Here is a 19741-nt window from a genome sequence, read left to right as displayed (position 1 = left end):
ACCATGTGGGGAGGACACTCAAGCAACCCTGGGGCAGCCCACAGGGCACGGAACTGAGCCCTCCCATCAACAGCCAAACCATCCTGCTAAGCATGTGAGCACACCATCTTGGAAGCAAATCCTCCTGCCCCCTTCAGATGACTGCAGCGCTGGCTGACACTGTGACTGCAACCTCATTAGAGACCCTATGCAACCTCATTAGAGAGCCAGAACCACCTAACTAAATGCTACCAAATTCCTGACCTACAGAAACTGTGAGCATAATAAATGCTTACTGCCATTTTAAGCTACCGGTTTTGGGGTCATTGGTTAGCCAACAATAAGGAACTAAGACTCAGCATCTCTCTCTCCCCAAAGACTCCCTAAAGTGGAAGTCCCCAGGTAAACACTCTCCCAACCAACCCCACTCAGGGCCTCAGACCCCGCTGTTCTGAAATGCAGAGCTAGGATGAAGCGGGCAGGGAGCCTGGCCCAGGCCCTACAGCTTACAAGGCCCAAGAGACAGGAACTTCTCCCAACCAGTACATTAGACTCACCTGGAGATTTTTACAAATAACCCCTACCTATACCAGGTCATCTAAATTAGACTCTCTGGGGTGGGGCCCAACCATGGATTTTTTTTTTTTTTTTTTTTTTTTAGGGACCTACATGATGCCAAGGCTCAGGTTCCAATTGCAGCCTCCTGACCAGCCCAGAGCCACTGGGGTCTGACAGTGCAGGAGAGGAGGAGGCAGAGAGAGCCACAAGGCCAGGTGGTGCCCAAGCTCCCTCCACCTGGGCTTAGGCTTAGGTCTCCCTCTACCCCGCTGCTGCCCAGCTGCCAAAGCCCTCTGCTCTCCAGGCATACAAAGCACCTCAGGCCACACAGATGTCCTTGCCCAACCTTGCTCACACACCGCCACACACAGCCGCATCCTCCCCGTCTTTCTCTCTGCATCTCAACACCCTCTTCAGGTCCAACCTCTGCGCTGGGACTGCTCCCTTGGAGGACAGGAGCCAGGAAGCAGGAATGGGGTCTAGCTCTGAGTGATCTTGGAAAGACTGTTTCCTCATCCGCAAAATAGGAATAACCATCACATCTGTTCTGCTCTCTGCTGGGTCCAAGCCTCCTCATCAGAAGTCCTTAGAGAGACCTATATTTGTATGTTTTGTCTCCCCCAAGATGCACCCTTGCCTGGCCCTGCATCAGCCCCTGGAGATTCCGCAGCAATGGATTAAAGAGACAGGGCCCTGCCCTGAGGCTCACAACCAGTGAACTCAAAGGTACAGAAATAAGGATCATGAAGAATTCAAGAGACGATGGAAAGGAAGACCTAATGGAGGGTGGAAGAGGGGGTGGAAATTCCCAGGAGAGAGAAGTGAGCTCCACGCAGGGAAACTGCACGTGCAGAGGCTCAGAGGCACTGCTAACAGTATCATCTCTCAACGTGTGATTCCAACGCTGTCCCTTTTCTCTCTCTCCGGGAACTCACCTGGACTGGCTTGAAATCCCCTGGTCCCACACTATGCACTCTCCTGAGCTTCCTCCATGACTGCGGCAGCCGCCTCACCCCGCCCTGGGAGTCGGGAGTGGAGAGTGGGGAAGCCTTCCAGCATCAGGTGGGGAGAACACACCTCCCGCCTCCACTCAGGGCCTGCCCCAGCCCCACCTGTGCCGCCCTGTGCTTCCTGGGCAAGTCAGCCATGCAGGTTGGCTCCCCGAGGCACCCTGGGGAAGGGCAGGAGGCACACCTGCCAGGAGGCACACGACTTGCCGCCCAAGGCACCAGGAAGGGGGCGGGGCAGGCACAGGCACTGGAGACACACAGGCCCTGCCACCTGGTGGCCGCCGCCGTGAGTGGGAGTCTCGATGGGCGGGGGGCACATTCCCGGCCTAGGGTGGGACCAGTGCTAAGGAGACTGGAGAAATGCACAGACAGGGTTCGTGAGTGAGGCCTAAGGCAGGGAGAGGAGTAGCAGGGGACAGATTTTTCATTCATTCAGAAAGGTTTCTGGAGGGCTACCTGTGCCAGGCACTGTCCGAGGCACTAGGGATACTGCAACACCCAGATGCCTCCCCTTAAGGATCTGTCAGGTCAGGGAGAAGCAGGGCGGGGAGACAGGAAACTAACTGCTTGCACAGGGGTGTCAGGGAAGGCCTCCTGCCAAGGCAACTCTGCAGCAGAGGAGGTGCAGTGCTATGTCAACCTCCTGGGGACTTGCTTAATGGCAGGATGTGGGGTGAGGGCAAGGGCCACATCAGCATGACCTGGGTGACCAGGCATGACACCGCTGGGACAAACCCAGACCAGTTCTAACTGTGTCAACTGGTCATCATCTTTGCCCTTCACAACACGCTGGTGGGGTCAGAAAAATGACAGAAGCCAAATACCTCGGTGCAGGACTGCAGTGGGGAGGTCAGCCCAGGGGTCTGATTACTAAGCCCAGTTCTCTCCTCCAGGCTATCAGCAGGGTTGGGAGAGCTTCTCCAAGCCACCTGCCATCACAGGGCCAAGCACACCCCCAAACGCAGCCCTCTGCATCAGGCATCACCTGCAGGCACAGCCCCGATGTGAGTCAGTGTCCCCAGCGCCACCCAGCACAGAGATCTGCCCATTCTGCAGCCTGGGCACTTGACGCCTGGGAGGTGTGAGCTGGCAGCTGAGGGGGTGGCTTCCCAGTGGGGCTTCTCCCCTATCCCTGCCAGGAGCCGCAGCCTCACAATTCTGGGGTGAAGGAGAACAGCTCAGTCAGCACTTTCCGCTGACTCTTTCAAAACCACTTACAAGAACTGAGGCCTGTGAGCTCAGCCCGGGCGCAGTTCCCCCTCAGCGGCCCCTCGTGACTCTGCACAAAGCCCAACTGTGCTTCAGCTCCAGTCCCGGGGAGGGGGTGGGGTCTCCGGCAAGCCCATCCTGTCTCCTGAGCCACAGGGTCCCACTCTGCCCAGCCTGGGACCTGTGCTTTCTGCCCACAAAGAGACGAGACAGCCCCAGTGTCAGAGCTGCCTGTGCTGTGCTGGATCCAGGCAGCCTTCCTCCCAGAAGGTGGGGACGGGCCTTCCTCCACTGTAAACCCTTTTCCAGCACAAATACCTCTCTTATGGTGTCCACACAATATAATTAATCATAGAGCAAAGGTGGCATGCATAATCACAAAATGAAAAAAGGAAAATATCCAAAGAAAAATCTAGTTACCAGATGAACCTCACAGCAAACCTCTATTTTGCCCCTCCTGTGCCAGGCCCTTTGCTGGGCACTTTCCATTCACTGCATCCTTTAATACTCATAAACTCTCTGCTGCCCATTTTACAGATGAGGAAACAGGCCCCAAGAGGTTCAGAGGCATGACAGAGGCCACCTGGATGGAGTGAGGGGCAGGGCAGGGCAACACTGCTCAATCCTTGCTCCAACCTCAGGCCCCTCACTCAGCCTCCCCAGGGGTGCAGCAGGCCCGAGGACTGCCCTGGCTCGACAATTCTCCCATCTTACTCCTCCCCACATACTGATATGCACACACTGTGCCAGGCACTTGGGGCTGGCAGGAGTCATCTCAAGGCCTGATGGTTCACTCCAGCTTCACTGCCAAAGCCTGGGGCTGCCACCGGGAAGCTACCTGCTTTCTGGCCTGGGCGCTTAGTGGGGTCCCTGCAGGCCACCCTGGTCTCCCTGCCCCATGCAGCTGGATTAGGCTTGCCAGGCACTAAAGTAGCCAGGCCCCAGTCCTTCACCCTCGATCTCCTCCTCCATAAATAGGGCCAGGGACAAGTTCTAATTGCTTTGGCCAGCACAAAAGAAAATTCAAAAAGCAAGTAACTCATAACTGCCTCTAGACGGTCCTCGATCACTGGCCCGAGACTTTCCCCTCCTGGTGACTTCAGGGTACATTAACTGTGCTCTCCTAAGAAGTCCAGAGGATTAACCAATAAAGTACTTTCTATAGAATTCAACCATGAAGCACAGTCCCCCACCCAACCAAGAGCTGGAACCAGGTTTCAAAAGCTACTGGGGTTCATTTCAAAATGCACACATGGGCCATGCACCCATGATTTAATCCATAAAACTCTACGGAGTTGAGACGCTGAGCTTGGACGTAAACATATTCTTTAGGCCCTTTTGTGGAGTTCAAAGAGAGAATAACTCACTAGCTTTTGAAGCATCAAGGAAGGTCTGTTCTTAAAATCCTGTCATCATTGTTATCACTCTATTTTTAGCTGAATACATCTGAGATACAGAGTGCAGTGCCAAGCATTTTGTGTGGAATATCTCAGTCCTCACATCAATACCCCCATACTACAGAGGAGGCAACTGAGATTCAGAGAGGTTCCACAGCCTGCTATTAGCCTGCCTCTAAATTTTACTTAGTAATATATTGAGCCTCAGGCCTTGCTCTTTTTAAAATCTAATGAAGAAGCAGCTGGGCGCAGTGGCTCACACCTGTAATCTCAGCACTTTGGGAGGCCAAATTGGGCGGATCACTTGAAGTCAGGAGTTTGAGACCAGCCTGGCCAACATGGTGAAACCCCGTCTCCTCTAAAAATACCAAAATTAGCCGGGCATGGTGGCAGGCACCTGTAATCCTAGCTACTCGGGAGGCTAAAGCAGGAGAATCGCTTGAACCCAGGGGGCAGAGGTTGCAGTGAGCCAAGATCGTGCCATTGCACTCCAAGAGTGAAACTCTGTCTCAAAAAAAAAAAAAAAAAATCTAATGAAGAAGTCAAGTTCATTGTCTTTCCTTGAGTTACTTTTTAAACTCCAAACCTTTTCAGATTAACTCTCAAGGTTTTGCATTGTGTATGATTTTTTCTTAATTTTCCAAAATAAGAGAGAGTAAAAGGTCCCTGTGTGTTTAACATTTAAAGGCATCATTTAAAAATATTTCCTAAGAATATATGCCCCTTGGTGGTCCTGGGTGTCTCCTGCTTGAGTCATCCTAAAATCTAGCCAAGTCAGCCTGCAAGGAGTATCACCACCACCCACCAGGATCAGAGGTGCGGTGGCCGAGCTGGGCTGCCCCAGAGGTCTGGTGATGGGTGGGGAGCAGTTGAAGGTATGAGGACAGGCTCTGAGAAAGCCATGAGGTTGAGGAAAGGGCAGCGAACCAGATGTCCCAGAACCTGAGTGAGACCCATCATGCCTCACTCAGGACCCATGGGGCTGTATGGGGAAGACAGGACCCATGTGTCTGCCAGGGCCTGGCACACAGTTGGCAGGGATGGCTAGATTCTTTGTTCTGTTTTCTAATAAATTGCAACTCATTTCCAAGTTCTTGTTCTTCTGGCTTTAAGTCACACCTTCCTTAATGCCATCCCTCAAGAAGCAGGGGGAGAAGAAGGGAATCTGGACTAAGGGGTGCTGCAATGGCCCCCAGCTAGGCCACCATGCTCCACCTGAACCCAGATGCTTTTCCTCATCCTCCAGCCTCCCAGCCCCAGATTTAGAGAGCACTGGGCTCCTACATGCTTGAGGAAGAAAGACAAGGGGGCAAAGGAGGACAAGGGAGTGGAGCTAGGGCTGGGTAGGAAAATCCAATGAGCATGCCCCACCAGGGCCTCCGGGTCAGGTCGGAGGGCCAACGTTGCGCCATGCACCATCACAGCTCCTCCTGGGTACTATTTAAAATACCACACCCTGGCCGGGTGCGGTGGCTCATGCCTGTAATCCCAGCACTTTGGGAGGCCAAGGCAGGCAGATCACGAGGTCAGGAGATTGAGACCATCCTGGCTAACATGGTAAAACCCCGTCTCTACTAAAAATACAAAAAATTAGCTGGGCGTGGTGGTGGGCACCTGTAGTCCCATCTACTCGGGAGGCTGAGGCAGGAGAATGGCGTGAACCCCGGAGGCGGAGCTTGCAGTGAGCCGAGATGTTTCCACTGCACTCCAGCCTGGGCGACAGAGCAAGACTCCGTCTCAAAAAAAAATAAAAAATACCACACCCCATCTCCCCAGCCTGAGCTGCTGAACAAAGAGCCTCACACCGCAGAGGAAAGGAGGTGTGGCAGAGGCAAGGCAGCCCTGAGAGTCTGAGAATGAGGATCCCATCCGCAACCTGGCCCCTCCCCCAGCTTCATGTCCATGAAGGGGCACAGCACCGCCCCCTCCCACAGCCCACCATCACTCACACTCTGCCTCATTTCTCACCAATGCACTGCTCTGATCACATCACTGCTCTGATCACATCGCTGCCCTGCTCAAAACCTTCTGTGGGCTGCCACAGCCCAGTGAATGAAGGCAGTCCCTGATGCCTCCTCCCTGCCCGCAGGCCACTTGTCTCCTACACACACCCATCAGGATCCTCTGACTCTCAGACTTAAACCTGTGACTTCTCATTCTGTCCAGATCTCCCCACCCAACTGGCCATTCCTCCAGGAAGCCAGTCCTGCTAGCTACTCGCACCCTCATTCTTCTCCTCTGCAGGCTACTCTGGTCTAACCAGGACCCCAACCTAAGCCTTGTGCTGCTTTCTGCTGGCTCTTGCTTTCTTCCCTCATGTCCACAATGACACAGCTCTCCCCAGAGTCCCTCCTCCAGCCATGTCAATCCAGTAGTAAAAGCAGCCAACCAGTATTAGAGTGTCACAACAACCCAGCCACCCTAGGAGGGAGGTAATATTACCCTTATGGTACAAATGAGGGAACGGAGGCACAGAAAGGCTTAGCTTATTGTCCAGAGTTCACAACCCTGCTGTGTTAACCTCTGAGATGAAAGGCTGGGGAGAACTTGCAAAGCGAGGAAATGCCTGGGAGGTATAAGGAAAAGGCCCTCTCAGAATCCAGAAGACGGCTGGGCACAGCAGCTCACATCTGTAATCCTAGCACTTTGGGAGGCCAAGGTGAGCAGATCGCCTGAGGCCAGGAGTTCCAGACCAGCCTGGGCAACATGGTGAAACTCTGCCTCTACTAAAAACACAAAAAGTAGCAGGGCATGGTGGTGAGCGCCTGTAATCCCAGCTACTCGGGAGGCTGAGGCAAGAGAATTGCTTGAACCCAGGAGGTGGAGGTTGTAGTGAGCTGAGATTGCGCCACTACACTCCAGCCTGGGCGACAGAGTGAGGCTCCATCTCAAAAAAAAGAAAAAGAATCCAGAAGACCCAGGCCCAGCTACCTGGGGATCCCAGGCACCAGACAGGTCCTTCCAGATCCTTCCTCATTCACCCAGTGAGGCAGAGCCATTGCCACAAGAACCCAGGGCTGGCTCTCAGCCCAGAAATACCAGGGAGAAAAGGAAGGATGGCAGGGAGCTTCCTGGTAGAGATGGGATGGGCGCATCTGAGGGCCCTAGTCAGTTGAGGTCCCCCCAGGCACTGGCAGGGGGGTGGCAGTCGCTACACCCAAAGGAAGGTGGGGAGGCAGACATGGGGGGCAAAGATTTACAGATGAAGAAACTGAGGCCTCAGAGGGGAGCCTGGCATCTCTCTCTCTCTGCAGTGCCCTTTTCTTCTACTGATTGTCCAAATGTGCCCATCCCACCAAGTCTACCTCTACCAGGAAGTCCACCTGTGCTACCATGTTCGTGGCCTTCCAGTGAGCAGCATCTTTCCACATCAGCTTTTCCCAGCAGGTGTTTTCCTGGTGGGTGGGACATTATTGGCAGTCGTTTAAAAAAAGATTTCTATGGTCAGATCAGGCTGGGAAACACTAAACAGTTTCTTTTCTACAGGACTTGTCAGGACCTTTAATTCTCTTAAATGTAATCTGAATCTCCCATAGGGTAGTGGAGTGAATTTGCCAGTTTCTACCGTTATTTGTCCCCTGACCCCTTGAGATTGCGCAGAACAGTCTTTGAGAAATGTTACCCCCTCCCACCCCGCAGGACGGCCTGGCGCAGGGGCAGGGATCACAGTGGGGTGTGATTGGCTTGGCCTTGCCCTCCTTTGAGGAGGTGTGTGTGGGATATCTGGGGAGCTCAGACTGAGAGCCAGTCAACCCCTACCCTACCAGCCCCTCATGGCACTGCCCAGGGCAGCGGAACCTTTGCCCTTTGTGTCTGCCCTCTGTACCTTCCTTTGGGTGTGGTGACTGCTACCCCCCTTCCAGCATCTGGGGGGACTCAACCGACCAGTGTCCTCAGATACCCACCCCAGGCCATGTACAGCCTGAGGTGCAAGGGGCCTTGGGAGACCCCCAAAGCAACCTGGATGGTTTTTTCCAAGCAAATTGCTAATTCGACCCCATCATTAGCATGTAAGTTTTAATATTAACTTTAATATTTAATATTTAATATTAAACTAAAATGTGTTAAGCTGACTCTCTGGGAAGAGGCAATGCCCCACCCAACAAACCCTGTGATAACCCCCCCTGGAGGGACCTGAACCCCTCAGTTTACAGATGAGGAGACTGACACCTCAGAGAGGAGGAGACACTTGCCTGTAGTGGCCCAGCCAGGGCAGAGCAGAGAGAAGCATCCAGGCCCCCCCACTCCCACGTATGCTGCAGAGGTGGCCAGAGTGGGATAAGACCCCCGACAGCAGCTCATGTAACCATCAGTGACAGCAGCTCACGTAACCATCAGCGGCAGCAACAAGGACTTGGGCCAGGGTGACGGGCACTGCACACACTGGGGTGATGGCCTGGCAGCTGGGGAGACTACGGTCTTTTATGAGGACACGTCACAGCTGGAGCTAGAGGGCTGGATCAGCTGTTTCCCCAATCTCTTGGCCCCGCCCTGGCTGGAGGAAGGGTGCTCACCCCAGATTGGTTGCCCACAGTGCCAGGCTCGGCTGTGGACAGAGATAAGGTGCCCTCCGTGCTGTCTGCATGTCACCCTGCCCCAGGATACAGTCACCCAAGACACCCCCTCGTGGTCTTGGGAGCTCCTTACAGTCAGAGGCCCTGGAAATCAGACCTATGTTCCTGGCTTATGACCCAAGCACCCAGAGGCCCTCACACAGCCCCAGCTCCCAGCAGAGTGGCCCCTGCATCTCACATCTTCTACAGTCCCCTCTGTCCTCCCCCCAGCCCACCTACACCACCCCCACCCCCTACCCCGGCAGCTCCCTACACATCCCGCAACACAGGAGCTGCAGGAGCCAAGGTGGTTCCCCGTTCCACCCACCTGAACTGCACTCGTCCCTCAAGACTCCAGTCTAAATCCTTGCTATACAAAGTGTGCTCCATGGAGCAGCAGCATTGCGCTGCCAAGGAGCTTATTAGAAATGCAGTCTGCCGGCGCGTGGCTCACGCTGTATTCCGCACTTGGGAGGCCGAGGCGGGTGGTCCGAGTCGGGATCGAGCACGGTGAAACCCGTCTACTAAAAAAAAAAAAAATAGCCGGGATGGTGGCGGGGTGAGTCCAGCTATCGGAGGCTGAGGCAGGAGATGGCGGGGGGGGGGGCGTGAGCCGAGTCCGCATGACCAGCCTGGTGAGAGAGAGTCTCAAAAAAAAAAAAAAAAAAAAAAAAAAAAAATGCAGTCTCAGGCCAGGCGCAGTGGTTCACGCCTGTAATCCCAACACTTTGGGAGGCTGAGGCAGGTGGGTCACTTGAAGCCAGGAGTTCGAGACCAGCCTGACCAACATGGTGAAACCCTGTCTCTACTAAAAATGGTGGTGGGCACCTGTAATCCCAGCTACTCAGAAGGCTGAGGCAGGAGAATTGTTTAAATCCAGGAGGCGAAGGTTGCAGTGAGCCGAGATCCTGTCACTGCACTCCAGCTTGGACAACAGAGCAAGACTCCATCTCAAAAAAAAAAAAAAAAAAAAAAAAGAAAGAAAGAAAGAAATGTGGAGTCACAGGCCTCACCACAGACCTGCTGAATCAGACAGGACAGACCTGCATTTTAACAAGCCGCCTAGGTGATCTATGTGCATTCGACTTTGAAAAGCACTTTTATAGACCACTGCTCTAATCAAGTAATTGCCCCCATGCCCTATAACCTTCAAAGGCTCCCCAGGGCCTACTGAATCAAGGCCAGACTCAGCAGCTTGGCAGCCAAGGCTTTTCCCAACCTGGCTTCAACCCACTCCAGGCCTGGCTTCAACCCACTTCTCCTCCTCCACCTTAGGAATGCCATCCCCTCCTCTGTTGGCCAAAGCCGCCCAAGATTTCAGAACCCTCTCAAAGCACCACCTCCTCTGGGAGGAGGACCTCGTTGTCTCACACCTGGCATGGCTCACGTTTATTTCCTGGAGAGCAGGAACCATGTCCTGTGTTCCCAAAGGCTCTGAACACCAGGCTGGGGCACAGGAGATGCCAGGTGCTACCACAGCTAACAAGGCCCAGTGTCTACTTGTCAGGAAGTAGACCTCAGCTCTAGCCTGCCCGCCTTAGGCTTGGCCACAGCCTTCACTTCAACTCAGCAGACAAGGACTTGGGCACCGTGGATAGGCCTCCTCCATGCTCCCCTGCCAGAGAAGGGAGCCCTTCCTGACAACCATGAAGGCTGGTGAGCTTCCAACAGCAATGTTTTCCCTGTGCCTCAGTTTCCACTAACCCTGCCTCCCTCTCTTCCTAGGAGGCTGGCAGGATCTGTCTAGATAGATGAGCAGATCCCCTCAACTCTGGGGCTCAGAATTCAGAGAAAACAGACCCCATCCCTGTGTGGTCAGCAAACCGTTCCTCAGCCAGCCAGCCAGGTCCCTGGGAGGCCAGGTCACCTGCCTAGAGTCATCCTCATGCCAAACAGGAAGGCCTCCCAGGGCAGAGCTGTCACACCCTCCTCCCTCCTTCCTGGCCCAGTTCCTCAGCCTGGCATCCCAGGGGAAGCCTTTCCTCCTTTCAGAGTCTACAAGGAGAAGGCACTCAAGCATGTGACCTCCAGGGAGCAAAGAAAAAAAGTCCCTCTAATCCCATTTTACAGGCAGATGACGAGGGCAATGCTAAACCCAGAACGGTGACATTCTAATGATGGCATCTCAGGCAGAAAGCGGTAGGCGAACCAGAAGCAGTAGACCTTCCCAGCACCCCAAAATCACAGTGTACGTGATGCCCAACCCATTGGCCTGGGTCCGGAGCCCCTCCTGGAAGAAAAAGTGGGGCATGAAGCAGAAAAATTCGGTCACCCACTCCAAACGAGGACCCCTTCTGTCTTCTTTCCCACCTCCCCAGCCCCCAAGGCCAGGCACCTCTGGGAGGCAGGAAAAGCCTCTTCTCAGGAAGCCCTCGGCTGACACATAACTGACAGGCATGAGAGAAGTGGCAGAGTGGACTGATTTCAAGCATGGATTCTGGAGCCAAGTTGCTTGGGATTCAATCCTTACTCTGTTATTATTCAGTTGTATGACTATGACTCAGTCTTCCCATCCGTAAAATGTTTGGATTCAATCCTCATTCTGTCACTATTTAGCTGTATGACTGTGCCTCAGTCTTCCCATCAGTAAAATGGGAATAAGACCTACCTTATAGAGCCGTTAAGAGCATTAAAGGAGTTAACATTTGCAAAGTGCTTAGAACAATGCAGGGCATGCAGTGAATATGCCAGGGCCCTGCCCTGCCTCTTGGCCTCTGCTTGATTCCTCCCACCCAGGATGCCCTCCTCATCCCCACCTATCCCAGCTCAAGGCCTTTCCTAGGCATGCCAGCCCGATCCCAGATCTGGACCACTGCCCCTAGTTCTAGCACCCACGTCGTGGTGTTACCTCGGTCCACCCCTGTTCCCCTGTCCAGGGCTCAGCTCCCCTCCCTCCCAGATCTGAGGTCCCCTGGCTCTCAGCCTTCCATTCTGAGAGTACCAGCCACACAATTTAACACTCAAGTGGCTCCTCTGTGCAAACAGGAGAGCTGTGAGTAGAAAGGCAAGAATCTAGAGAGAGAGACCACCCCAGGGCTGAGCACCCAGCAAGTCACCCAAGACGGTGGGCTGAAATCAATCCCTGGCTGCCCAGGCTGCCCACATCTTGTGAGCTAGAGAATCTCCCTCCCACCCAACATGCACACATATCCCTCTGCTGACCCAGCTTGGATTTCTACCAAAGAAAGCAAAGGAAATCATTTACCCCAACCACAGTGACACACACACAGACTCACATCCCACCGGCTGCCCTCAGCATACAGGCCTGCCCTTGAGCCACCCGTACCTTCTCCACTTCCCTTTTTCACATCCCATTGGCACCCTCAGATTCTTGCAGAAATCTGCACAATTGCTTTTGTGGAAAGAAAATAAAAATCCTCAGGGTCACTTGAAGTTTAAAGGGGGCTCCTGGACCCACCTCTCTGCCTAACCCAGCCCCAACCTGCCCACCTGGATGAAGATTTCCTGGGCATCAGCTACATGCCAGGCACTGTGCTAGATGCTCCAGATACAGCACTGGTCCATTCATTCAAGGTTCCGGCCCTTAAGAAGCCAGAATAAGTCAAGTATACAAACAACTGTAACAAATCGTTGTGAACTGTGATAAATATAATATAGAAAGTAAGTCAGGTGCTATGATTAATTACGGGGGACTTCCTGAGACTGGGAAGGCATTTGAGGAAGGTATAATTAAGTGAAGACCTTAAAAATAAGAAGGAGAAAAGCCAGGCCAGTAAAGGGCACTGGAAAAACACTCCTGGCAGAAAAGATAGCACAAGAAAAGGCCCTGGGGCAGGAGAAAGCTTAGGTTGTCCAAAGGGCAGAAATGATTCGGATGTGTCTGCCAGGGAGAATGCAAAGGGGACAATGGTCCAGATAAGGCTGGGGAGGTCAGCTGTGGCCAGAATGGGAAGGGTCTGGTAGGCTGAGGGAAGGCTTTGAGACTGTAATCAAGTGTGATAGGGAGCTATCAAGAATTTTAGAGAAATGAGATGGTCCCATCAAAAGTTTCTATATCATTCTTGCTGCTCTACTAAAACAGATCAGAGAAGGGCAAGTGCAGACCTGGGGAGAGGGTTATGTGGCTTGGCTTGGCTTGGGGCAGGTAGCCTGGGGCGGAGAAACAGTGGAGTCAGAGCACAGAGGGCAGGCTTGAGATCAATTTTGTGAAAAGAACCAAAAGGACTTGCTCTTGGTGGAGTTGTGCTCCTGCTTTCTCATCTTTAAAAGTGAGTAGATGGGCCTGGTGCAGTGGCTCACGCCTGTAATCCCAGCACTTTGGAAGGCCAAGATGGGTGGATCACCTGAGGTCAGGAGTTCGAGACCAGCCTGGGCAACATGATGAAACCCCATATCTACTAAAAATACAAAAATTAGCCGGGCGTGGTGGCGCATGCCTGTAATCTCAGCTACTTGGGAGGCTGAGGCAGGAGAATCACTTGAACGCAGGAGGTGGAGGTTGCAGTGAGCCGAGATCACGTCATTGCACTCCAGCCTGGGCGAAAAGAGCAAAACTCCGTCTCAAAAAAAAAAAAAGTGAGTAGATGATGGGCCATTCACTGAGATGGGAAGGCCTGGGGAGTGCCATCAGCATTCTGTTTCATCCATATTAAGTTTTTTGTCATCCAGGACATCATAAATCATCAGATAGGGGGTTAGGTAGAGAGGCTGGGGCTGGAGATAAAATCTGCTATTTAAAACCATGAGAATGATGTACATTTAAGATCTGTGTGTTTGCAAATTGATGCTTGATTTTTAAAATCATAAGAAAGAATGAAACGGGGAAGGGGTTGTAAACAGACCGGGGAGAGAAGCAGCTACGGACAGAGCCCTGGGGCCCTCCAACATTTGGAGCTGAGTGAAGGAGTTGTCTGAAAAGAAGTCTAAGAAAAAGGGCAGCCAAGGAAGGAAGAAAACCAGAAGCCAAGGGAGGATACTGGTTCTCGAAGGAGAGTGTTCAAGGAGACCAGGAGAGGTGGAAGAAGACTTGCTTTTGGGGGCGTGGAGCTCACTGGAGAGCTTGGCTGAGGCTGTTTCACTGAAGGGGTGGGACCGAAGTCAGGGCAAACCAGCAAAAGAACGGAAGAGCTGTGCTCTGAAGGAGCAAGTGCAGAAGGCTCTCCAGAGAAGTTTTGCTGTGAAGGGAAGAAGGTCTGGAGCTGGAGGGAATGAGGGATTAAGGCAAAAACGGGGCTACAAAATTGGAGAGACAGGATGCCAAAGCATATTTCTTATAATGCTGTGGACGATCCAGGGGGATAGAAGTCACTTCTAACACTGGAGAGAGGGGAGGTAACTGCAGAAAGGGGGACAGGGAGAGGACCAAGCGGAGGCAGGGCCAGCGGCAGGAATTGGGATGCTTTCTCCACCTAACAAGAGGCCAGGGGGCAGTGGTGGCCGAATGCAAATGTGGGGGCTTCACTGCACACACTTTCGGATGCATGGCACCCCGGCCAGCGCCGCTCCCGGTAACCCCAGGGCACCTACGGCTGGCTCCAATCACGGCCAAGTTGCCCCCACAGACTGGGACGTGATGTGCCACCAGCAGCAGGTTCTGCAAACAACCTGTGGGCACCTCTCACTATACGTGCCGGGCACCGAGCGTATCTCATCGGGCCAAGCCCCCCTGGCGCAAGCTCCGCGGGCCCCTCAACTGCTCTAAAGGAGCCCTCGCCCCTACCCCAGGGCAGTGGCTTCCCTCAGCCCCTCCCACAAAGTGAGCCCTCCAACACACCCGAACCCTTTGCGAGCCCGGCTCCCTCCAAGCCCGGGGCAACCCGTGAGCCCCTAGTTGGCCCTTAAGAGAAAGCTGCTCCTCACTCTGCCCTGGACACCAAGGGGGCCACCCGGACGCCCGGAGCCCAGAGCGGGAAGTCAGCACAGCCTCTCCTGGCGTTCGGGCCATCACCCGGGAGCCTTCTGTCCTCTCCCCGGTGCCCACCCTCCCGGCAGCCCGAGTCGTCGCGGGGCGTCCGCGCCCGGCTTTGTCTGCGCCCATGGAGCGCGCCTGCAGGGCGCCCGGGACGCTCCCCTTCCGCACGCAGCCCGGGGGTCCGTCCGACCCTCTACCCCCGGCGCCCGGCCCGGGCCACGCAGCCCTGGCGCCGGGATCGCCGCCACCCCGGCCCACACCACTGCTTACCCTGTCGGGAGCTAGGGGGGCGCGGCGCCCCCTGCTCCCCGCGAGCCTCCCGGAACGCCCCGCACCCCTGCCTGAGCGCCCGAGCGCCGCGCTGGCCGCCCGAGCCCCGGGCCGGCCAAGCCCTCGGGGACCGCTCCGGGCCCCTCACCCTCTCGCGGCGGCCGCAGCCCCTGCCTGCGCCCGGGGAAAGCTGAGAGCCGGAGCCCGCGGCCCGGGGCCGGAGAGCGGGCGCACCGTACCTTTCCCTGCTGAGCCGGGGAAGTAAGTCTGCGGCGAGCGGCGCTCCGGTCTCGGCCTCCTCCGTCTCTCCTCCTCCGCCAGCCGCCTGGCTTCCTCCTCCAGCCGCCGCCGGGACCGTAGGGGCCCGAGCCAGCCGCCGCGGCCTGTGTGGGGCCCCGCTCCGCCTCGCGTCCCCTACCCACCCCGCTCCGGCCCAGCCCTCCGCTCCGCCTCTGGGAGGGAACGCGCCGAGCTCCTCCCCGGGCCCGCCCCGCCGGGAGCCGGGAAGCTAGAAGCCCCTGAAGCCGGAGACTGCTGGATTCCTGCCTCGGAAACCCAGGTCCCGCGCCCACATCTGGGCCCGCACCCCCTCCCTCCCTAACAGGGGCCCCCCCTCCCGCAGGGGACCCACCGCGGGACAGGCCCCGGCGTGTGGCACAGGGCGGCGGCAGAGGTCCAGAAGCCAGGAGGGTAGAGGTGGCCCTGGAGAAATGGGGTTTGATGCTCCCCTCCAAGAGGGAACCGCTTGGGGACAGGCTTCAGGACTGGGGCAAGTGAATTTCAGGTGAGGTTTCCTCTCAGCAGAAAAGGCCTTGCTTGTCATTGCCCAAGCTATTCCATCCCCTGGAAGCCTCTTCTCCACCCCTCCCCACAAATCCCTATGCCCTCTTGGGGTTAAATGTCAGTCTACATGTCACAACCTCCTCTGTGAATCCTCCTGGGTCACCAAGGAGAGAAGAATATTTGTTAGCTCTCACAATTATATCTCCTGGATTTGAATTCTGCCCCTAAGTAGCCTTAGGTAAGCTTAATCTCTTTGCGTCACTTTCTTCATTTGTAAAACAGGGTTAATAAATAGTACCTATTCCAAAGAGTTTATTAAATAAGGCCGGGCGCGGTGGCTCACGCCTGTAGTCCCCACACTTTGGGAGGCCGAGGCGGGTGGATCACCTGAGGTCAGGAGTTCAAGACCAGCCTGATCAATATGGTGAAACCCCGTTTCTACTAAAAATACAGAAATTAGCCAGCCGTGGTGGCGGGCGCCTGTAGCCCCAGCTACTCGGGAGGCTGAAATAGGAGAATCGCTTGAACCTGGGAGGCAGAGGTTGCAGTGAGCCAAGATCACACCACTGCACTCTAGCCTGGGTGACAGAGCAAGACACCCTCTCAAAAAATAAAAAAAAAAGTTTATTAAATAAAAATATTAATATAGACTTGATGGATTACAAATGATGGGAAACTATGCAAACTAAGCAGACAGGTAATTTATATGCTCACATAAAAGGTGGTCTGACTGATTCAGGTACCAAGAGTCACAAAATACATCAGGATTTGGTCTTCCTTCCCCTATCTTTCATCTCTGTTCTTTGCAGTAGGAAGTTGGCTTCCAGCAGCTCTAGGCTCCACCCTCACAGCCCAAGTCCTCATTTATTTCAGCAAAAAGCCAAGGTGACACCTAGTTGCCTTGGACTGGTTCACATATTATTCCAAACTAATCGCTGAGGTTCTGATATTCAGATTAGTTGGGTCTGAGTCACACACCCATCCCTAGAGTCAATTCATCCTAATTCATGTGGATGGAGAGTGAGGAAAGGTGATTTCAGGGCTCTGTTTACCTTTAGAAGGTGAACAGACCCAGAGCTGTGTGCCAAGAACACATTAAGTTCCCAAAAAGTATTGGCCATGGTTGAAGACCTTCGTTACATTTCAGGGGTGCCAGTACCTTTTGAACATCCTTCTATGTTAGGGGACCTTTCCACGTCATGAATCCCCAACCCCTCCCCACATGCCAAAGCCAGAAACACTCTTTCCCAGTCTCTTTTGCAGCTGAAGCACTGGCAGCAGCCAGGCCCTGCCAACAAGATGCACCACTGAAAATTTGCATATAGAAGTGAGCAATGCTGGGAACATCAAACAGAATGTATCTTTAAAAAATAAAAAAGAAGAGAAGCAAGCAATGTGAGGAGGCAGGAGTCACCCAGAATCCACCAGGAGGAGGGTGGCGAGGATGGCACTGGAGGCTTTAAGGGCAACAGTGGCAGAGATGCTGGAGTACTTGCCCACTGAACTGAAGATGCACATCTCAGTTGCCCATTGCTACATAACAAGCTGCCCTAAATGTAGTGGTTTAAAACAACGATTTTATTTTTTTGAGTCAGAATCTTGCTCTGTTGCCCAGGCTGGAATGCAGTGACACGATCTCGGCTCACTGCAACCTCCGCCTCCTGGGTTCAAGTGATCCTCCTGCCTCAGCCTCCCAAGTAGCTGAGATTAAACCCAGCTAATTTTTTTGTATTTTTAGTAGAGACGGGGTTTCACCATGTTGGTCAGGCTGGTCTTGAACTCCCGACCTCAGGTGATCTGCCTGCCTCGACCTCCCAGGCACGAACCACCATGCCCAGCTGAATGATTTCTTATTTCTCACAATTTTGGGGGTTGCTGGACTCAGCTGGACAGTTCTGCTGCATGTGATGTTGACTGGGGACATTAGCTGGAAGCTTGGCTGAAGCTGGAACAATCAAAATGGCCTCTTTCTCCATGGGACCTCTCCAGCAGGATAGCCTAGACTTCCTTAGCATGTGGTGGCTTGGCTTCCCAGAGGGTGAATATGGAAGCAACCAAACATCTTAAGACCTAGACTCAGAACTGCCAAGCCATGATTTCTACCACATTCTATGGCTGAAGAAAGTCAGAAGTCCAGCCCATATTCAAGGGAAGGATAAATCAACTCCACCTCTTGATGGAAAGAGTGGAATGTTGTACTCATTTGCTAGGGCTGCCATTACAAAATGCCACAGACTAGGGGACTTAAACAACTGAAATTTAGTTTCTCACAGTTCTAGAGGCATTAATCCAGATCAAAGTGTAGGTGGGTTCCCTCTAGAAGGGAGAATCTGTTCCAGCCTCTCTCCTATCTTCTGGTAGTTTTCTGGCACTCTGGCGTTCACTGGCTTCATCACCTTCCCATGAGCTATCTCTCAAATCTCCTCTTGTTTTGTTTTGTTTTGTTTTGTTTTGGGGTTTGTGTGCGTGTGTGTGTGTTGTTGTTGTTGTTGTTGTTGTTGTTGTTGTTGTTGAGACGGAGTCTCACTCAGTCACCCAGGCTGGAGTGCAGTGGTGTGATCTCGGCTCACTGCAAGCTCCGCCTTCCGGGTTCATGCCATTCTCCTGCCTCAGCCTCCCAAGCAGCTGGGACTACAGGCGCCCACCATCATGCCCGGCTAATTTTTTGTATTTTTAGTAGAGACGGGGTTTCACCGTGTTATCCAGAATGGTCTGGATCTCCTGACCTCGTGATCCGCCCGCCTTGGCCTCCCAAAGTGCTGGGATTACAGGCGTGAGCCACTGCGCCCGGCCTGTTTTGGGTGTTTTGTTTCGTTTTGTTTTGTTTTGTTTTGTTTTGTTTTGTTTTGTTTTTGAGACGGAGTCTTGCTCTGTTGCCCAGGCTGGAGTGCAGTGGCAGGATCTCAGCTCACTCCAACCTCCACCTCCCAGGTTCAAGTGATTCTTCTGCCTCAGCCTCCCAAGTAGCTGGGATTACAGGTGTGTGCCACCACGCCTGGCTAATTTTTGCATTTTTAGTAGAGATGGAGTTTCACCATATTGGCCAGGCTGGCCTCAAACTCATGACCTTGTGTCTCAGCCTCCCAAAGTGCTGGGATTACAGGCGTGAGCTACCACGCCCAGCTCAAATCTCCTCTTCTCATAAGGACACCAGTCACATTGTATTAGGGCCCACCCTAATGACCTCATTTAACTTGATTACCTCTGTAAAAACCCCAGGGGCTGAAAAACAAACTGTTTATCCTCTGCTGTCACACCCCAACAATCAAAACAGAACACTTCTGTGACCAAACATGGGAGATTGCTCCCCAATAAGTAAGCAAGCAAAGCAATTCTGCAGTGGGCAATTTCTTTTTTTGTTTTTTGTTTGTTTGTTTGTTTGAGATGGAATTTCACTCTTGTTGCCCAGGTTGGAGTGCAGTGGTGCAATCTCGGCTCACCGCAACCTCTGCCTCCCGAGTTCAAGCAATTCTCCTGCCTCAGCCTTCCAAGTAGCTGAGATTACAGGCATGTGCCACCACACCTGGCTAATTTTGTGTTTTTAGTAGAGGTGGGGGTTTCTCCATGTTGGTCAGGCTGGTCTCAAACTCCCGACCTCAGGTAATCTGCTAGCCACGGCCTCCCAAAGTGCTGGGATTACAGGCGTGAGCCACCACACCCAGCTAGCTGGGCATATTCTAATGCAACTCAATTCCGACGCTATCTATCTAGAGATAGTGGCAGATCCCCCAGGTTGAGGGTTCGGTCCCACAGGACTGCCCCAGCTTCAGATGCCTGTTGCAAGCCGAGGCCTCTGGAACTTCTGACCAACCAGCTTCAAGTTAGTGTTCCCAAGATCCCTTCTTTGGGCTTGATTAATTTGCTAGAATGGCTCACAAAACTCCAGGAAACATGTTTACCAGTTTATTAGAAAGGATACTTAAGGTCAGGTGTGGTGGCTCACACCTGTAATCCCAGCACTTTGGGAGGCCAAGGCAGGTGGATCACCTGACATCAGGAGTTCAAGACCAGTCTGGCCAACATGGTGAAACCCTGTCTCTACTACTAATAAAAAATTGGCCAGGCATGGTGGCGCATGCCTGAAATACCAGCTACCTGGGAGGCTGACCA

The 19741-nt window shown here is 53.6% G+C and overlaps 1 protein-coding gene across 2 annotated transcripts in view; it reads right to left on the bottom strand.

Annotated features, from left to right (window-relative positions):
• SMOX (spermine oxidase) overlaps window positions 1-15317 on the bottom strand; it is a 38737-nt gene extending 23420 nt beyond the window's left edge. For both annotated transcript variants that reach the window (XM_030826252.1, XM_030826249.1), the window contains exon 1: window positions 15088-15317. The gene's annotated coding sequence lies outside the window, so the exon portion shown is untranslated. The remainder of the gene's footprint in view (window positions 1-15087) is intronic.
• Window positions 15318-19741: the final 4424 nt, after the last annotated feature.

The sequence above is a fragment of the Nomascus leucogenys genome, chromosome 13 (assembly GCF_006542625.1).
Source record: "Nomascus leucogenys isolate Asia chromosome 13, Asia_NLE_v1, whole genome shotgun sequence".
Taxonomy (NCBI): Eukaryota; Metazoa; Chordata; class Mammalia; order Primates; family Hylobatidae; genus Nomascus; species Nomascus leucogenys.
Note: the sequence above shows the minus strand (reverse complement) of the source record. Positions and strands in the feature narration are given on the sequence as shown.